The sequence below is a fragment of the Anguilla anguilla genome, chromosome 16, assembly GCF_013347855.1.
Source record: "Anguilla anguilla isolate fAngAng1 chromosome 16, fAngAng1.pri, whole genome shotgun sequence".
In the NCBI taxonomy this organism is placed as follows: Eukaryota; Metazoa; Chordata; class Actinopteri; order Anguilliformes; family Anguillidae; genus Anguilla; species Anguilla anguilla.
The window spans coordinates 7406483-7421859 of NC_049216.1; positions in this window are offsets into that span (position 1 = coordinate 7406483).

A 15377-nucleotide genomic window follows, 5' to 3' on the forward strand; every position below is an offset into this window, starting at 1 on the left:
TCACATCATCGCCGATGCCATGTCATGCACTTAAAGATTGTTTACAATCTAGCCTACGCATTGTAGGAATACGAGTGCGGAGAAAGAAGCGCATGTATCCGCAAATAATATAGATTAAAAATGTGCACAATTTCGTACTGCAAATGAAAATAAATGTAGGCTATAAGGCCTAGGCTACTCGCTAAAACTGCCTATTTGGGGAGAGCTGGCTATATATGATAGTATTGAGTAGCCTATTTTGTGGATTAATTGTATTGATACTCAAGGAAAATCAGGGAAGTTTCTGCCACTGCTTAGTGATTAAAACGGATTTTTCTAAATCGCATTTATCATTTAATCTCCCTAACACAATGCGAAGAAGCTGTCTGTCACTTTCCAATTGATTAGTCAGATCGTTTGCATGCTTGTTAATCACTGAAAATTAATTAAAACAGTTTGAGATCAATTAGTTTAAAGGAAAGTTTTGCGCTCCACCAAAACACGCCGCTGTTTAAAACATGTAATATAATGAACACATTGTACTGTGATTCAGTGTAGCCTTGTATTTATTCATTGTGTTAAATAGTAAAGACAAGGATAATGAAAATTATTAATGTGATTGTCATCAAGGCAACAACAGTGGTGGTGATGACAACGATGATGAAATTGAAGATGATGATGCAAAGTTTAATTGATAGGAAAATAATTATCTAGATAGGTGAATAAGTAAAAAAGTGAAATGAAATGATATTAAGACTAAACGTCTAAAATTCTCAATTTGTCCAGACTTAATTAAACATGCACAAATCCATAAGTAGAGTTGTTAAATAGCCTACTGTTAAATACAATTATAACAAAATCAGTGTCAAAATAGTTTTTGTTCACTGACAACACAATATAAAAGCTGAGAACATTGTAGTTACTGCACTTTGCTTTTGCATTGCTCTTAGAACCATTTAAGGCAATGCAAAGGCAAAGTGCAGTAACTACATTTTTGGGGTTAAAGGTCAAATCAGCCATCATGGTTTTTGGGCATAAAATTTACCTCATGAATACATGTACAATTAGTGCAATATCACTGATATACCTATAACACATTTGGCTGGCCAGTTAAAATACTTTAAAGCCATTTTTCTCAGTTTTACCCTTTGCGTAGTTACTGCAGTTAGGCTTTGTAGGGCAATATAGCCTTATGTATTTTTCTGATTTTCCACTGACATATTTCTTCCAAAAAAGTCTTCAAACACATTGTTGCTCATTTATTTCACCGGGGTTGTTCAATAAAGATGATATCCCATGCATTGGAATTAATGAATTGCATTTTTAAAAATTTAGCATTATTTTCACATGTTGGACATAAGCCTATAGCCTTATGTATTTTTCTGATTTTCCACTGACATATATTTCTTCCAAAAAAGTCTTCAAACACATTGTTACTCATTTATTTCACCGGGGTTGTTCAATAAAGATGATTTCCTATTGATCCAAATCAATTAATTGCATTTTTACATTTATTGCATTATTTTCACATTTTGGACATAAGCCTTTAGCCTTATGTATTTTTCTGATTTTCCACTGACATATATTTCTTCCAAAAACGTCTTCAAACACATTGTTACTCATTTATTTCACCGGGGTTGTTCAATAAAGATGATTTCCTATTGATCCAAATCAATTAGTTGCATTTTTACATTTATTGCATTATTTTCACATTTTGGACATAAGCCTATAGCCTTATGTATTTTTCTGATTTTCCACTGACATATATTTCTTCCAAAAAAGTCTGCAAACACATTGTTGCTCATTTATTTCACTGTGGTTGTTCAATAAAGGTGATATCCCATGCATTGGAATTAATGAATTGCATTTTTCAAGATTTAGCATTATTTTCACATTTTGGACATAAGCCTATAGCCTTATGTATTTTTCTGATTTTCCACTGACATATATTTCTTCCAAAAAAGTCTTCAAACACATTGTTGCTCATTTATTTCACCGGGGTTGTTCAATAAAGATGATTTCCTATTGATCCAAATCAATTAATTGCATTTTTACTTTTTTTGCATTATTTTCACATTTTGGACATAAGCCTATAGCCTTATGTATTTTTCTGATTTTCCACTGACATATATTTCGTCCAAAAAAGTCTTCATACACATTGTTACTCATTTATTTCACCGGGGTTGTTCAATAAAGATGATTTCCTATTGATCCAAATCAATTAATTGCATTTTTACATTTGTTGCATTATTTTCACATTTTGGACATAAGCCTATAGCCTTATGTATTTTTCTGATTTTCCACTGACATATATTTCTTCCAAAAAAGTCTTCAAACACATTGTTACTCCTTTCTTTCACCGGGGTTGTTCAATAAAGATTTCACTGTGGTTGTTCAATAAAGGTGATTTCCCATGCATTGGAATTAAGTCTTTGCAAAAAAGTCTTCAAACATATTGTTACTCATTTATTTCACCGGGGTTGTTCAATAAAGATGATTTCCTATTGATCCAAATCAATTAATTGCATTTTTACATTTGTTGCATTATTTTCACATTTTGGACATAAGCCTATAGCCTTATGTATTTTTCTGATTTTCCACTGACATATATTTCTTCCAAAAAAGTCTTCAAACACATTGTTGCTCATTTATTTCAACGGGGTTGTTCAATAAAGACGATTTTCCATTGATCCAAATCAATTAATTGCATTTTTTAATTTATTAGATTATTTTCACATTTTGGACATAAGCCTATAGCCTTATGTATTTTTCTGATTTTCCACTGACATATATTTCTTCCAAAAAAGTCTTCAAACACATTGATGCTCATTTATTTCAACGGGGTTGTTCAATAAAGATGATTTCACATGCATTGGAATTAATGAATTGCATTTTTTAATTTATTGCATTATTTTCACATTTTGGACATAAGCCTATATGGCCTTATGTATTTTTCTGATTTTCCACTGACATATATTTCGTCCAAAAAAGTCTTCATACACATTGTTGCTCATTTATTTCACCCTGGATGTTCAATAAAGATGATTTCCCATGCATTGGAATTAATGAATTGCATTTTTTAATTTATTGCATTATTTTCACATTTTGGACATAAGCCTATAGCCTTATGTATTTTTCTGATTTTCCACTGACATATATTTCTTCCAAAAAAGTCTTCAAACACATTGTTGCACATTTACTTCACCGTGGTTGTTCAATAAAGATGATTTTCCATTGATCCAAATCAATTAATTGCATTTTTTAATTTATTGCATTATTTTCACATTTTGGACATAAGCCTATATGGCCTTATGTATTTTTCTGATTTTCCACTGACATATATTTCGTCCAAAAAGTCTTCAAACACATTGTTGCTCATTTATTTCACCGGGGTTGTTCAATAAAGATGATTTCCCATGCATTGGAATTAATGAATTGCATTTTTAAAAATTTAGCATTATTTTCACATATTGGACATAAGCCTATAGCCATATGTATTTTTCTAATTTTCCACTGACACTGATTGTTCTCCAGAAAAGTCTTCAAACACATTGTTGCTCATTTATTTCACCGGGGTTGTTCAATAAAGGTGATTTCTCATGCGTTGGAATCAATTAATTGCATTTTTTAATTTATTGCATTATTTTCACATTTTGGACATAAGCTTATAGCCATATGTATTTTTCTGATTTTCCACTGACATATATTTCGTCCAAAAAAGTCTTCAAACACATTGTTGCTCATTTATTTCACTGTGGTTGTTCAATAAAGGTGATTTCTCATGCATTGGAATTAATGAATTGCATTTTTAAAGATTTAGCATTATTTTCACATTTTGGACATAAGCCTATAGCCTTATGTATTTTTCTGATTTTCCACGGACATATATTTCTTCCAAAAAAGTCTTCAAACACATTGTTGCTCATTTATTTCACCGGGGTTGTTCAATAAAGATGATTTCCTATTGATCCAAATCAATTAATTGCATTTTTACTTTTTTGCATTATTTTCACATTTTGGACATAAGCCTATAGCCTTATGTATTTTTCTAATTTTCCACTGACACAGATTTTTATCCAGAAAAGTCTTCAAACACATTGTTGCTCATTTATATCACCGGGGTTGTTCAATAAAGATGATTTCCCATGCATTGGAATTAATGAATTGCATTTTTTAATTTATTGCATTATTTTCACATTTTGGACATAAGCCTATATGGCCTTATGTATTTTTCTGATTTTCCACTGACATATATTTCGTCCAAAAAGTCTTCAAACACATTGTTGCTCATTTATTTCACCGGGGTTGTTCAATAAAGATGATTTCCCATGCATTGGAATTAATGAATTGCATTTTTAAAAATTTAGCATTATTTTCACATATTGGACATAAGCCTCTAGCCATATGTATTTTTCTAATTTTCCACTGACACTGATTGTTCTCCAGAAAAGTCTTCAAACACATTGTTGCTCATTTATTTCACCGGGGTTGTTCAATAAAGGTGATTTCTCATGCGTTGGAATCAATTAATTGCATTTTTTAATTTATTGCATTATTTTCACATTTTGGACATAAGCTTATAGCCATATGTATTTTTCTGATTTTCCACTGACATATATTTCGTCCAAAAAAGTCTTCAAACACATTGTTGCTCATTTATTTCACTGTGGTTGTTCAATAAAGGTGATTTCCCATGCATTGGAATTAATGAATTGCATTTTTAAAGATTTAGCATTATTTTCACATTTTGGACATAAGCCTATAGCCTTATGTATTTTTCTGATTTTCCACGGACATATATTTCTTCCAAAAAAGTCTTCAAACACATTGTTGCTCATTTATTTCACCGGGGTTGTTCAATAAAGATGATTTCCTATTGATCCAAATCAATTAATTGCATTTTTACTTTTTTGCATTATTTTCACATTTTGGACATAAGCCTATAGCCTTATGTATTTTTCTAATTTTCCACTGACACAGATTTTTATCCAGAAAAGTCTTCAAACACATTGTTGCTCATTTATTTCATTGTGGTTGCTCAAAAAAGGTGATTTCCCATGCATTGGAATTAATGAATTGCATTTTTAAAAATTTAGCATTATTATCACATTTTGGACAGAAGCCTATAGCCTTATGTATTTTTCTGATTTTCCACTGACATATATTTCTTCCAAAAAAGTCTTCAAACACATTGTTGCTCATTTATATCACCGGGGTTGTTCAATAAAGATGATTTCCCATGCATTGGAATTAATGAATTGCATTTTTGAATTTATTGTATATTTTTCACATTTTGGACATAAGCCTATAGCCTTATGTATTTTTCTGATTTTCCACTGACATATATTTCTTCCAAAAAAGTCTTCAAACACATTGTTACTCATTTATTTCACCGGGATTGTTCAATAAAGATGATTTCCTATTGATCCAAATCAATTAATTGCATTTTTACATTTATTGCATTATTTTCACATTTTGGACATAAGCCTTTAGCCTTATGTATTTTTCTGATTTTCCACTGACATATTTCTTCCAAAAAAGTCTTCAAACACATTGTTGCTCATTTATTTCACCGGGGTTGTTCAATAAAGATGATTTCCCATGCATTGGAATTAATGAATTGCATTTTTTAATTTATTGTATTATTTTCACATTTTGGACATAAGCCTATAGCCTTATGTATTTTTCTGATTTTCCACTGACACAGATTTTTATCCAGAAAAGTCTTCAAACACATTGTTGCTCATTTATTTCATTGTGGTTGTTCAATAAAGGTGATTGCCCATGAATTGGAATTAATGAATTGCATTTTTAAAAATTTAGCATTATTTTCACATTTTGGACATAAGCCTATAGCCTTATGTATTTTTCTGATTTTCCACTGACATATATTTCTTCCAAAAACGTCTTCAAACACATTGTTACTCATTTCTTTCACCGGGGTTGTTCAATAAAGATGATTTCAATTGATCCAAATCAATTAATTGCATTTTTACATTTATTGCATTATTTTCACATTTTGGACATTAGCCTATAGCCTTATGTATTTTTCTGATTTTCCACTGACATATATTTCTTCCAAAAAAGTCTTCAAACACATTGTTGCTCATTTATTTCACCGGGGTTGTTCAATAAAGATGATTTCCCATGCATTGGAATTAATGAATTGCATTTTTAAAAATTTAGCATTATTTTCACATATTGGACATAAGCCTATAGCCATATGTATTTTTCTAATTTTCCACTGACACTGATTTTTCTCCAGAAAAGTCTTCAAACACATTGTTGATCATTTATTTCACCGGGGTTGTTCAATAAAGGTGATTTCTCATGCGTTGGAATCAATTAATTGCATTTTTTAATTTATTGCATTATTTTCACATTTTGGACATAAGCTTATATGGCCTTATGTATTTTTCTGATTTTCCACTGACATATATTTCGTCCAAAAAGTCTTCAAACACATTGTTGCTCATTTATTTCACCGGGGTTGTTCAATAAAGATGATTTCCCATGCATTGGAATTAATGAATTGCATTTTTAAAAATTTAGCATTATTTTCACATATTGGACATAAGCCTATAGCCATATGTATTTTTCTAATTTTCCACTGACACTGATTGTTCTCCAGAAAAGTCTTCAAACACATTGTTGCTCATTTATTTCACCGGGGTTGTTCAATAAAGGTGATTTCTCATGCGTTGGAACCAATTAATTGCATTTTTTAATTTATTGCATTATTTTCACATTTTGGACATAAGCTTATAGCCATATGTATTTTTCTGATTTTCCACTGACATATATTTCGTCCAAAAAAGTCTTCAAACACATTGTTGCTCATTTATTTCACTGTGGTTGTTCAATAAAGGTGATTTCCCATGCATTGGAATTAATGAATTGCATTTTTAAAGATTTAGCATTATTTTCACATTTTGGACATAAGCCTATAGCCTTATGTATTTTTCTGATTTTCCACGGACATATATTTCTTCCAAAAAAGTCTTCAAACACATTGTTGCTCATTTATTTCACCGGGGTTGTTCAATAAAGATGATTTCCTATTGATCCAAATCAATTAATTGCATTTTTACTTTTTTGCATTATTTTCACATTTTGGACATAAGCCTATAGCCTTATGTATTTTTCTAATTTTCCACTGACACAGATTTTTATCCAGAAAAGTCTTCAAACACATTGTTGCTCATTTATTTCATTGTGGTTGCTCAAAAAAGGTGATTTCCCATGCATTGGAATTAATGAATTGCATTTTTAAAAATTTAGCATTATTATCACATTTTGGACAGAAGCCTATAGCCTTATGTATTTTTCTGATTTTCCACTGACATATATTTCTTCCAAAAAAGTCTTCAAACACATTGTTGCTCATTTATATCACCGGGGTTGTTCAATAAAGATGATTTCCCATGCATTGGAATTAATGAATTGCATTTTTGAATTTATTGTATATTTTTCACATTTTGGACATAAGCCTATAGCCTTATGTATTTTTCTGATTTTCCACTGACATATATTTCTTCCAAAAAAGTCTACAAACACATTGTTACTCATTTATTTCACCGGGGTTGTTCAATAAAGATGATTTCCTATTGATCCAAATCAATTAATTGCATTTTTACATTTATTGCATTATTTTCACATTTTGGACATAAGCCTTTAGCCTTATTTATTTTTCTGATTTTCCACTGACATATTTCTTCCAAAAAAGTCTTCAAACACATTGTTGCTCATTTATTTCACCGGGGTTGTTCAATAAAGATGATTTCCCATGCATTGGAATTAATGAATTGCATTTTTTAATTTATTGTATTATTTTCACATTTTGGACATAAGCCTATAGCCATATGTATTTTTCTGATTTTCCACTGACATATATTTCTTCCAAAAAAGTCTTCAAACACATTGTTGCTCATTTATTTCACCGGGGTTGTTCAATAAAGATGATTTCCTATTGATCCAAATCAATTAATTGCATTTTTACTTTTTTGCATTATTTTCACATTTTGGACATAAGCCTATAGCCTTATGTATTTTTCTAATTTTCCACTGACACAGATTTTTATCCAGAAAAGTCTTCAAACACATTGTTGCTCATTTATATCACCGGGGTTGTTCAATAAAGATGATTTCCCATGCATTGGAATTAATGAATTGCATTTTTGAATTTATTGTATATTTTTCACATTTTGGACATAAGCCTATAGCCTTATGTATTTTTCTGATTTTCCACTGACATATATTTCTTCCAAAAAAGTCTTCAAACACATTGTTACTCATTTATTTCACCGGGGTTGTTCAATAAAGATGATTTCCTATTGATCCAAATCAATTAATTGCATTTTTACATTTATTGCATTATTTTCACATTTTGGACATAAGCCTTTAGCCTTATGTATTTTTCTGATTTTCCACTGACATATTTCTTCCAAAAAAGTCTTCAAACACATTGTTGCTCATTTATTTCACCGGGGTTGTTCAATAAAGATGATTTCCCATGCATTGGAATTAATTAATTGCATTTTTTAATTTATTGTATTATTTTCACATTTTGGACATAAGCCTATAGCCTTATGTATTTTTCTGATTTTCCACTGACACAGATTTTTATCCAGAAAAGTCTTCAAACACATTGTTGCTCATTTATTTCATTGTGGTTGTTCAATAAAGGTGATTGCCCATGAATTGGAATTAATGAATTGCATTTTTAAAAATTTAGCATTATTTTCACATTTTGGACATAAGCCTATAGCCTTATGTATTTTTCTGATTTTCCACTGACATATATTTCTTCCAAAAACGTCTTCAAACACATTGTTACTCATTTCTTTCACCGGGGTTGTTCAATAAAGATGATTTCAATTGATCCAAATCAATTAATTGCATTTTTACATTTATTGCATTATTTTCACATTTTGGACATAAGCCTATAGCCTTATGTATTTTTCTGATTTTCCACTGACATATATTTCTTCCAAAAAAGTCTTCAAACACATTGTTGCTCATTTATTTCACCGGGGTTGTTCAATAAAGATGATTTCCCATGCATTGGAATTAATGAATTGCATTTTTAAAAATTTAGCATTATTTTCACATATTGGACATAAGCCTATAGCCATATGTATTTTTCTAATTTTCCACTGACACTGATTTTTCTCCAGAAAAGTCTTCAAACACATTGTTGATCATTTATTTCACCGGGGTTGTTCAATAAAGGTGATTTCTCATGCGTTGGAATCAATTAATTGCATTTTTTAATTTATTGCATTATTTTCACATTTTGGACATAAGCTTATATGGCCTTATGTATTTTTCTGATTTTCCACTGACATATATTTCGTCCAAAAAGTCTTCAAACACATTGTTGCTCATTTATTTCACCGGGGTTGTTCAATAAAGATGATTTCCTATTGATCCAAATCAATTAGTTGCATTTTTACATTTATTGCATTATTTTCACATTTTGGACATAAGCCTTTAGCCTTATGTATTTTTCTGATTTTCCACGGACATATATTTCTTCCAAAAAAGTCTTCAAACACATTGTTGCTCATTTACTTCACCGTGGTTGTTCAATAAAGATGATTTTCCATTGATCCAAATCAATTAATTGCATTTTTTAATTTATTGCATTATTTTCACATTTTGGACATAAGCCTATATGGCCTTATGTATTTTTCTGATTTTCCACTGACATATATTTCGTCCAAAAAGTCTTCAAACACATTGTTGCTCATTTATTTCACCGGGGTTGTTCAATAAAGATGATTTCCCATGCATTGGAATTAATGAATTGCATTTTTAAAAATTTAGCATTATTTTCACATATTGGACATAAGCCTATAGCCCTATGTATTTTTCTAATTTTCCACTGACACTGATTTTTCTCCAGAAAAGTCTTCAAACACATTGTTGCTCATTTATTTCACCGTGGTTGTCCAATAAAGCTGATTTTCCATTGATCCAAATCAATTAATTGCATTTTTTAATTTATTGCATTATTTTCACATTTTGGACATAAGCCTTTAGCCTTATGTATTTTTCTGATTTTCCACTGACATATATTTCTTCCAAAAAAGTCTTCAAACACATTGTTGCTCATTTATTTCACCGGGGTTGTTCAATAAAGATGATTTCCTATTGATCCAAATCAATTAATTGCATTTTTACATTTTTTGCATTATTTTCACATTTTGGACATAAGCCTATAGCCTTATGTATTTTTCTGATTTTCCACTGACATATTTCTTCCAAAAAAGTCTTCAAACACATTGTTGCTCATTTATTTCACCGGGGTTGTTCAATAAAGATGATTTCCCATGCATTGGAATTAATGAATTGCATTTTTTAATTTATTGTATTATTTTCACATTTTGGACATAAGCCTATAGCCTTATGTATTTTTCTGATTTTCCACTGACACAGATTTTTATCCAGAAAAGTCTTCAAACACATTGTTGCTCATTTATTTCATTGTGGTTGTTCAATAAAGGTGATTGCCCATGAATTGGAATTAATGAATTGCATTTTTAAAAATTTAGCATTATTTTCACATTTTGGACATAAGCCTATAGCCTTATGTATTTTTCTGATTTTCCACTGACATATATTTCTTCCAAAAAAGTCTTCAAACACATTGTTGCTCATTTTTTTCACCGGGGTTGTTCAATAAAGGTGATTTCTCATGCGTTGGAATCAATTAATTGCATTTTTTAATTTATTGCATTATTTTCACATTTTGGACATAAGCTTATAGCCATATGTATTTTTCTGATTTTCCACTGACATATATTTCGTCCAAAAAAGTCTTCAAACACATTGTTACTCATTTATTTCACCGGGGTTGTTCAATAAAGATGATTTCCTATTGATCCAAATCAATTAATTGCATTTTTACATTTGTTGCATTATTTTCACATTTTGGACATAAGTCTATAGCCTTATGTATTTTTCTGATTTTCCACTGACATATATTTCTTCCAAAAAAGTCTTCAAACACATTGTTGCTCATTTATTTCACCGGGGTTGTTCAATAAAAATGATTTCCTATTGATCCAAATCAATTAATTGCATTTTTACTTTTTTTGCATTATTTTCACATTTTGGACATAAGCCTATACTGCCGTCCAAAGGCTAACCGCAGTAACTACATTTTGGTCGAAATTGAGTTATAACTAAAAATGAACTTCTTGATATCTGTTTTATCTTGTGACAAAGTTTTAGAGAAAAAACGGTATAAAAATTGCAGTAACTACAAAACCCGACTCAAAACCATGGCAGACCGCAGTAAGTGAAGTTACTGCGGTCTGCTTTGGGATTCTACCGGCCGATTTTACGATCTACCCATCTAAGTTACCTCACGCGACTGCTTTGGGATTCTACCACCAGCCGATTTCACCCATCTAACCTCACACAACAAAGCTGTTTAAGATGGCACTATCCAGGGGAAAGAGGATAGTGGAACTGGTGTTGAAAAGAAAATACCCAGGTACGCTAAGTAACGATGACATTAAGCGTTGAGAAACTAGCAATCACATTATAAAACACCTGTCAGCCTCGCTATATATGCTGACTGACAGGCGATGTTTAGTTAGCTAGCGTTATCTTACCTGCTCCCTGTAGCTGTAACATTATCATCTGTAACTTCACATCATCGCCGATGCCATGTCATGCACTTAAAGATTGTTTACAATCTAGCCTACGCATTGTAGGAATACGAGTGCGGAGAAAGAAGCGCATGTATCCGCAAATAATATAGATTAAAAATGTGCACAATTTCGTACTGCAAATGAAAATAAATGTAGGCTATAAGGCCTAGGCTACTCGCTAAAACTGCCTATTTGGGGAGAGCTGGCTATATATGATAGTATTGAGTAGCCTATTTTGTGGATTAATTGTATTGATACTCAAGGAAAATCAGGGAAGTTTCTGCCACTGCTTAGTGATTAAAACGGATTTTTCTAAATCGCATTTATCATTTAATCTCCCTAACACAATGCGAAGAAGCTGTCTGTCACTTTTCAATTGATTAGTCAGATCGTTTGCATGCTTGTTAATCACTGAAAATTAATTAAAACAGTTTGAGATCAATTAGTTTAAAGGAAAGTTTTGCGCTCCACCAAAACACGCCGCTGTTTAAAACATGTAATATAATGAACACATTGTACTGTGATTCAGTGTAGCCTTGTATTTATTCATTGTGTTAAATAGTAAAGACAAGGATAATGAAAATTATTAATGTGATTGTCATCAAGGCAACAACAGTGGTGGTGATGACAACGATGATGAAATTGAAGATGATGATGCAAAGTTTAATTGATAGGAAAATAATTATCTAGATAGGTGAATAAGTAAAAAAGTGAAATGAAATGATATTAAGACTAAACGTCTAAAATTCTCAATTTGTCCAGACTTAATTAAACATGCACAAATCCATAAGTAGAGTTGTTAAATAGCCTACTGTTAAATACAATTATAACAAAATCAGTGTCAAAATAGTTTTTGTTCACTGACAACACAATATAAAAGCTGAGAACATTGTAGTTACTGCACTTTGCTTTTGCATTGCTCTTAGAACCATTTAAGGCAATGCAAAGGCAAAGTGCAGTAACTACATTTTTGGGGTTAAAGGTCAAATCAGCCATCATGGTTTTTGGGCATAAAATTTACCTCATGAATACATGTACAATTAGTGCAATATCACTGATATACCTATAACACATTTGGCTGGCCAGTTAAAATACTTTAAAGCCATTTTTCTCAGTTTTACCCTTTGCGTAGTTACTGCAGTTAGGCTTTGTAGGGCAGTATAGCCTATAGCCTTGTGTATTTTTGTGATTTCCCACAGAAATGCATATTTCATAATAAATTAACTATTTTCCTTCATTATTATAAATGAATCTGCATCCACCCTGAATATAAAACATATTTAAAACTGCAGTCATTGTATTAAAATTATTCTGTCCTGTACATGTTTTTGGCACTTTCTGGAAATAAGTCTTGTGAATTTTGGTCATTCTCGACTCAAAGACATTTTCAAAATAATTGTCTTGAAACTCATATCAATACATTTTTGTCACCCTTGTTGTAAAATAAAAATAAAATAATAATTTTGCAACTACCAAAATGAACAAATGATAATTTCTTTTCATTTTTGTCACCATAGTCTTGTGTATTTTGGCCATTTTCCACTGATGCATATTTTTCATAATAAATGTCTTCAAATTAGGTTTATTTCATTTATTTCACTGTGGTTCTTGAATGAAGTTGATTTCACATCAATCTGCCAGAAAAAAGAACACAATTTTTGTCGCTTTTTGGACATAAGGCTATATTTTTATGTATTTTGTATTTTATGTATTTTTATGACATTTTCCACTGAAACTCATTTTCATAATAAATGGCCTGAAACACATATTAATGACTTATTTCACTGTGCTTAAATCAAAACAATTTCCCATCCATCCAGATGAAAAAAATGAAACTTTTTTGTTACTTTTTGTACATAAGACTAGTCATATATATTTTTTTAGTTATTTTCAAATGAATCTGCCACAGGGAGTTTTTCCTTGCCACTGTTGCCTTAGGCTTGCTCCTGTGGGGGTTTAGGCCAGGGTTGTCTGTGAAGCGTATTGTGACAACTGCTGTAAAATACGCTATACAAATAAAATTTGATTGAATTTGATTGATTAATAATAAATATCTTCATATAAATTAATTTATTTTATTTACTTCACCATGGGTTTTGAATGAAGATCAATCAATCTGTATAAAAAAGTAACAAAGAATTATTTTCCATTTGTGTCACTCTTTGGACATGACATAATTTATTACTATAGTCTTATGTATTTACATGATTTTTCACTGAAACACATTGCATCATACATGTCTTCACAGACATATTAATGCATTTATTTCACCCTGGTTGTTACCAAAATGATTTCACATCCATATGGGATTTCTCAGTCCTACCGCCTAGGGGTGTGCAGAGACGTCATTATCTGTATCTGTATCTGTATCTGTATCTGTTCAACCAACAAAATTATCTGTCTGTGTATCTGCATTCGGATAGAAGGCCGGAAGTGGGCGTTGTTTAAATCAGAAGTCATGTTAAATCGGGCAAATGTATTTTCTAACCTAATATTCATTGGCAATGCAATTGTTGTGCCTTCAAAACATTAAATTGATTTAATATTGGCATATAATTCATTATGAAATATATTTCCACATCCACTGGACTGGAAGACAAAAAAAAACCTGGACTGGAAGAAAAAAAAACCTGCTCTGGATGAAAAAAAAACTGGACTGGAAGAAAAAAACCTGGACTGGAAGACAAAAAAACCTGGACTGGACAAAAAAATATAGAGCCCCCTGAGGGTCATACTGGGGATTTTTTAATTTATTTTGAGCTACTTTTGTGTTCCCTCACAATGCTTTTGCATTACCTCGCAACATTTGATATTCACAGTTACACGCAAGCTACCTTTCTGTACAACTCTGGTAATTCATCTTGTCCTGCCTCTACATTTTGATTAAGTGACACTCATTATCTTCAACATTATACAGTACACAACAAATATACATAAGTGCCGCTAAACTCTATTCAGTCTCCACTACAGAAATGTTGCCAAAATCTGTTGTGTCTTCTACTTCCTGTCAGATGTTCATTCAAACTTCCTGCCGAGGAAAGAACTGTCCTATTGTGTGCTGTTAACAACACAGCGTATGCTAAACCAAAAAAACTAAATATGAACAAAATGTGCATGTTTGGAAACAGTAGGTGAGCCTATCCTAACATTTATCACACCAAGATTGAAAGGAGGTTCTGCCAAAACAGGTCTTGCTGTTGAGATAAGTCGTGGGCTTGCATTCCATAATGTCTACTTTTCTCCAGAGCAAGAGTGTTTTTTGTTTGATGATGCACTTGCTCTGCATGTGCAGTTCAGTTATTTATTGACATTACTTTGAGCTCTCTTTTCACCACAGGACACACCTTGTTGCCATGGACGTTTTTAAATGGCTTCTGTTATCCATGCCAGTTCACAGAATACACCTTAGTTGTGTTAAATGCTTTAAAATGCAATATACAATTCTAGTCATTAAATAGTCCAAATGAACATATAAAAAATTAACATATTTCTATTTAGCTTTTAAACTTAATAAAAGTACATTTATGAGTACTGAATAATATCCTTTTCTCATGTTCCCCAGGGGTTCAAATGGATGAAACCTGTAATATTAATCAAATATTTCCCATTATGAAAATATAATGGCAAAAATTGTAACTCAACACACACGCTGAGTCACAGTTGGCCTCCTTTATAAGGTACTTATTTCCCTTAATCGCATCAGTAAAAATCCAATTTAAAAAAGAGCAACTGCTC